Consider the following 6,744-nt stretch of genomic DNA (forward strand, 5'->3'; position numbering starts at 1 on the left):
CTGATCAAACAAATGACACTAAAACATGATACTTTTTACAACATTGATTTATCCACAAATGATTCAACATTCACTATCCATGTGCGGAAAAAGTATGTGACCCTTTAGATTCAGTAGCTGGTGGCGCCCCCTTGAGCAGCAGTGACTTCAACTGCGCGTGTCCTGTAACTGCTGGTCAGTCTCTCACATCGGGTTTGAGGAATTTTGGCCCATTCCTCCTTACAGAACTGCTTAAACTCAGCGACATTTTAGGGCTTTCTTTGCATGGACAGCTCGCTTCAGGTCCTGCCACAACATTTTGATGGGGTTTAGGTCCGGACTTGGGCTAGGCCATTCTAAAATGCAGAATTTCTTCTTCTGCAGTCATTCTCTTGTAGATCTGCTTGTATGTTTAGGGTCATTGTCTTGCTGCATGACCCGCTTTCGCATCCGCTCACGGATGGATGGCCTGACATTCTCCTCTAGGGTCTTCTGATACAATGCAGAATTCATGGTTGTACCAATGATGGCAAGCTATCCTGGTCCTAAGGCAGCAAAGCAGCCCCAAACCATCACACTCCCACCACCATGCTTGTCGGTTGGGATGAGGTTCTTCTGTTTGAACGCAGTTTTGGTTTTCGCCAAACATAACGTTTCTCATTGATGCCAAAAAGTTCTACCTTTGACTCATCTGTCCAGAAAACATTGTCCCAGAAGTCTTGTGGACTATCTATGTCAGGGATACGCAAGCCGTGTGGCGCGCCTCCCTTGGGGATGCAGGATTTTTTAGGGGAGGCGCGACGGCTGCAGGGACCCTGCGCTCTTCCCCCAGACATGTAAATTAAATGCCGAGGGAGGCATGATGCCTCTGCAACTTCCCTTACCTGCTCCCAGCCGGCTCTTTGACGATGCATCGCCATGACAACGCGGCGTCAAATGACAACGCGTCATGTGACGCGCAGAGCCCGAGGGCAGGTAAGGAGGGGGGGGGGGGTGCAGGCAAGGGGGAGCGCAGACAGGGGGGATCTTACTTTTTCACATGCCCGGACTCTTCATTACTCATTGTTCATCTAATTAATACATCATTTTGTTTTAAAAAACATGGAATTGGTTAATATAAACCCTATTTGACATTTAAGAAAAGACCTGGTTTTGATTCAAGAAGGTTATGGAGTTTCCGTAATTATGATTGTGGTTCCCAAACTTTTTCTCGCCTCTGTATATACCGGTTATATCAGTTTTTCTTGTGATTTTGGGGAAATACCCCTGTTGTGTCTCAGGCACCAAAATGCGATTGTAAGTTCTTTGAGGCAGGGATTCAATGCGCCTGCAAAACTCTCTGTACAGAGCTGTGTACATTGCCAGCGTCATAGAAAGAAAACATTATTATTAATAAAAAATAATATCTATGGACTCGTAAGTAATGGAGACAGGAAACACTATCACTGCCATTTAATCAGACATAAATCTTTTTTTGTAATTGTAGGTGACAATATTGCTTTAAAGACTCTCAGTTCGTGACCTGAGTTCATGCCTGTTTGCATCTCTCACACACTATTTCTCCTTCGATGATTTTCAGTAGCATATTTACTTCTCTCTTCCTCTTTCCCTTCCCATATACGTGCCGTGCAGCAGATCACATGAATATGCTCCTTCTAGCAAACTCTTTCTTTCGCAATCTCCGCTAAGATTTAATGTGTACTGTGAAGACGGATTGGCTCAGTGAGTAAAGACACTGACCAGCACCGAGAGTTTGCAGCAGGGGAACCTGGTTCAATTCCCGGTGTCAGCTCCTTGTGAACTTGAGCAAGTCACTTTATCTCCCTGTGCCTTAGGCACAAAAACATAGATTGTAAGCTCCACGGGGCAGGGCCCTGTGCCTGCAAAATGTCTCTGTAAAGCGCTACGTAAAACTAGCAGCGCTATACAAGAACATGCTATTATTATTATCGCTCAGGAGAAATCAAATTGCAATGTGATTAATGCATTGTTGATGATTCTGTATAATTGGTTCATATTTATAGAAATCCAGAACAATAGGAAGAGTATCGTATAATGCAAGGGCCCTGCAACTAGTTCCCCCGATGGGGCCACATTAGAAAACATTTGTGAGCACAAGGGCCACAAGCCTATTGCAATGTCAAACTGAATTTAGCTGGCTGCGTAACTAGTGTAACATAAGGAGCGCAGCGTCCAAGGACCACATCCTGGCCCCTTTATCACTGTGCCTGATGAAGGGGCGATCGTTCTGCCACCATAAATCACCACAAACATGTCTTCCTGACTTTAATCTGGTTTTGTCCAGCGTGTGATTGGGATATCATTCCTGTAATTGTGTCGCTGCGGGGGATACCACAATACATCTATTATCGGCGCCGGACACTACAAGATGGCGTCCAGGGAGAGCGTCTCTGCCTGGGAAGGAAAGGATCCGGCACCACGGCCTGTCACAAACTTCAGGGCACTTCCTGGTTATAACAAAAACTTTATTGGAACCTCAGGAACACACAGCTACACTACAATCTCCCCTTCAACGCGTTTCACGTTAGGATCAGCGCTTCGTCAGAGCGTCTCTGCCCTCAGCGTACCTTGACCAGGTGAAATTTTCCCTTTTTGAGTCACGTAAAAAGTGTCGGAGTTCGCACACCCAGGCCTTTGAAGAGCCCTGCGGTATGAGTTTAACGCATATAATGTTAGTACAGCGGTGGCCAACTCCAGTCCTCGAGGGCGTCCAACAGGTCAGGTTTGCGGCAGGATATCCCTGCTTCAGCACAGGTGGCTCAATCAGTAGCTCAACACCTTTGCTGAAGCAGGGATACCCTGAAAACCTGACCTGTTGGTGGCCCTTGAGGACTGGAGTTGGCCTTTCCTGTGTTAGTATATTGTCCCCTGATCATGTTGCTCTTACAAAATATATTAAACGGTGTTATAAATTAGGATTATCCTAAACTCTAGCATTTGAGGTTTCCATGGTAACCTTTAGAAGTACTGGACTCTGGGGAGAGGGCCATTTTAACCTCCCAGGCATGTAATATTGCAAAGCTTTTATCTCCTGAACAGAGCATCAGACATTCATAGCAACGGCGGAAAGGGCAAGAAGAGACCTCTTAAAGCAAGTACAAAAATAAAATACAAGTATAGTGATTAGCACGGGAGGCTGCTTCAATGACATTGGAAGGTCTTCTCAAAGTCATTTGGTTCCAGCCTAGTGCAATGTCAGTGCTAAGAAGCAGCAGATTTCTCCGCGGGGAGAAGAGAACAGCACTGGGATTATTTCTCTGAGTAATTCAATGTTGGGGGTTGGGGGGCAGGGAGATTTGCATCAAATTTGCAGTTCTTAACAACACAGAATAAAATGTCCTGAGCAAGCACACATGCCTCCCACTTAACAAATATTTGTTTTTGGAGTTCTGGATGATGTCTGTGGTATGATTTGTATGCCGTGAGATAAAGATGGCGGCACACACACTCTGTCAGTATCCCCGGTTACCTTACACACCTGTCACCTCTCCGCAATGTATTTTGTGATTGGGCGTCAGTGTCACTGATCTCCGTATCAGCAGAATCCTAGTCCTGTAAAGAGCCTGACTGCGGTCCGCACGTTTCCATTAAAATGTCTTGTTTTCTTATAGTCTCACGCCCGCATATCTCACTGATCCTTGTTGGATGTTACCTTCTCTGTGATTAACTCCTTAGTAGCCAGAAGGACCTGCAATCAGTGGCGGATTTCCCATTAGGCGTGGGCTTAGGACGACAACATCTTGGGGTGGCAAATTTCCTCTCTCCCCCCCCCCTCCATATACAGAGGTCCCGCTCTCTTTCCCACTGGTTTCTGGGGGAGAGCGTGGGGCCTCTGTAAAGGCCTCTTACCTTCTCCTTCGCGTCGCTCTCCTCCTTCTGCAGCATCGCGGTGTCGAATGACGCTGCGACATCACATGGCGTCGCTTTGCCAGGACAACAAGATGTCACATGACGTCACGTTGTCATGGAAACAGGTCGTCGCGCAACGTGGTGGGGATGCAGGAGGAGGCGCCTTGGGAGTGACAAAAAAGGTAAGTGCCTGTGGGCGGCAACACTTTAAATACGCCACTGGCTGCTATGGAATTGATTATAGGAATGTTCTCTCGGTTGCACGCTGGACAAATCAGATCAAAGTCAGGAAGCCATTATTTTTGTACTGCTTTATTGTGGAAAGACAAGTGCCCCGGCGTTCCGGGAGCAAAGGCCCCTTTATCACGGCACCTGATGAAGGGGCGACGGTTCTGCCACAATAAATCACCACAAAAATGTCTTCCTGACTTTAATCTGGTTTTGTCCAGCGTGTGATTGGGATATCATTCCTGTAATTGTGTCGCTGCGGTGGATAGCACAATACATCTGGTATCAGCGCCGGACACTACAAGACGGCGTCCAGGGAGAGCGTCTCTGCCCCCTACGTACATTGACCAGGTGAAATTTTCCCCTTTTGTGTCACGAAAAAAAGTGTCGGAGTTCGCAAGAGATTCGCCGAGCAATAAGTTCATGTGCATTGCAAGTTCGTTTAATACGCTACCTTGCAAAATGTTCTAAAGTTGCTGAATACTGAGATTATCAAAAGGGCGCAAACGCCATGTTTCTCTCTGGCGATATTGCGCTGCAAGTATTCTCATTCGGTGGCTTTATTAGCATTTTGGACAGTTTTGCACATCTATAGGCAGGATCCCTCTATGTACGAGAGAGAACGAGGCACTATGCGTAGGGCCAGTTACAGAATCAAAATAAATAGGCGACCCTTAGGCCCGTAATATAGTGGGCGCGCTTGCTGCGCCGTGCGCACGCGAAGCAGTTATACTTGGCTGTGGCTAGCCAGCCATTGTATGCTAAGGCCGCGCGCGCGCACGGCAGTGAGCGTGGAGTCGGGCCATAGCGGGGAAGACTCCGAAAAGTAAGTATTCGCGCCGCTACCGCTATTTATGTATGTGTGTATGTGTATATGTGTGTGTATGTGTGCACAATATTAATAAATAATTTATTCTCACAGGATGTCTTTTTTTTTAATTTTAATACACACACACACACACACACACACACACACACACACACACACACACACACATACACACAGCTTCCCCAGTGACACACAAACACACAGTGACACACACACACAGTACCTTCCAAGCCTGTCGCTCACAGCAGCACGGACCGTACACACAAAACGTGTGCGTCACGTGCACGAGCGTTTGCACAGGCAGGCGCGCGCGCCCACTATATAACTGGCCTTAGGTGTCAGAGAGCACTGCCAAAATAGCCCATCTTGTAGACAAGGGGTAATTAGACCTCCATGCACATTCAATACTCACACAAAAATCTCCCTGTTGGGAACTGTCACATGTTTGTCAGTATGATGTGTCTTCATGGGTGAGTGCGCATTTGTAGAGTGGAATGGCCAGACATGTTTACACAACCTGATATCTCTGGCTGTTTTGCAGGCACAAGCCACAGTGCCCCAGTACAGAGTGATGCTCTTAACTATTTATATTGCTGGGCACTGTTTGCTGGGTCTTGTATTGCTTCATTTTATCAAAGGATGTCCGTCTTTTACATGCGGTATGTTGGAAATTATGAAAATATTTTGACTTCGGAGTCTGTCACGGTTCCAGGTGTCAGACATGTGCTCTGAGTCAGTGGCGGTGTTCTTGTAAGATAACATGCTAGAAATGCATTACTAATAATGCCACAGGCCTTATTCTATATACAGCCTAAGTACCTCCCTAGTAGGGTTGTCAGGTGGCGTCTCCAAAAATACTGGACACAATGGTGAAAGGTGTGACGTGCTCCACACCCACACACACACACCCCTCTCACCTCTCCCTGCTCCATGCTGTTTCCTCCTCTCCTTGGCCCCGCCCCCAGGCTCCTGACACCTCCTCACAATTGAGATGGAGGAAGCTGCCCAGCCCCAGAGCAACAGCCCTGCTCTGGGAAATCCCACGTCCCCCCAAGCCGGTCGAGGTCACTGTCCAGAGAGGCAACACTGGACACGTACATGTCCAGTATTATCACTGATTTTTTACTGGACAGAGTGTCCAATAACAGGACAGTCTGGTTCAACACTGGACAACTGGCAACACTACTCCCTAGTATAGGAGTGAGAGCTCCCAAGTAGGGTTGCAAGGTGTCCAGTATTGAACCGGACTGTCCTCTATTTGGACACTAAAAAATTAGAGATAATACTGGACATGTATGTGTCTGGTATTACCCCTCTGAACATAGTGGCTCAGTCATTCTGACTGAGCCACTAATTGAGCCAGCTGTGCTGAAGTAGGGATATCCTGAAAACCTGTCTTGTTGGTCGCTCTTGAGGACTGGAGTTGTGCAGGCCTGGTCCATCTGATGTAAACTCCTTTACAGCCGGGTAAGGAGGGTCACATAGATTTACTATTTCTGCAAATACCTGCACATTTTCTGCATACACCGCTGCACCGATCAAGGGGATGTGTTGCTCACGGTTTTTAAAAAAGGGGAAGCAACGATAAACCTGCTCCAAGGTGTCTGCACTGCAGCGTAAGAACAATATGAGGAAGACCTTCACTAAATGGGTAGTGGATGCATGGAACTTAGTTCCAGCAGAAGCGCTAAAGGAGAATACCATGAAAAGTGGTTGGCAGAAACATACAAGAATTCTAAATATGGCCGCACAACATACAGATGTATCCGGTTTAATTTACCCATAACCCCGGCAGAGAAAGCGTTCTTCTGCGGGGCTGCGATTGATACTGCTGATAC

Source organism: Ascaphus truei, chromosome 19, assembly GCF_040206685.1.
Source record: "Ascaphus truei isolate aAscTru1 chromosome 19, aAscTru1.hap1, whole genome shotgun sequence".
Taxonomy (NCBI): domain Eukaryota; kingdom Metazoa; phylum Chordata; class Amphibia; order Anura; family Ascaphidae; genus Ascaphus; species Ascaphus truei.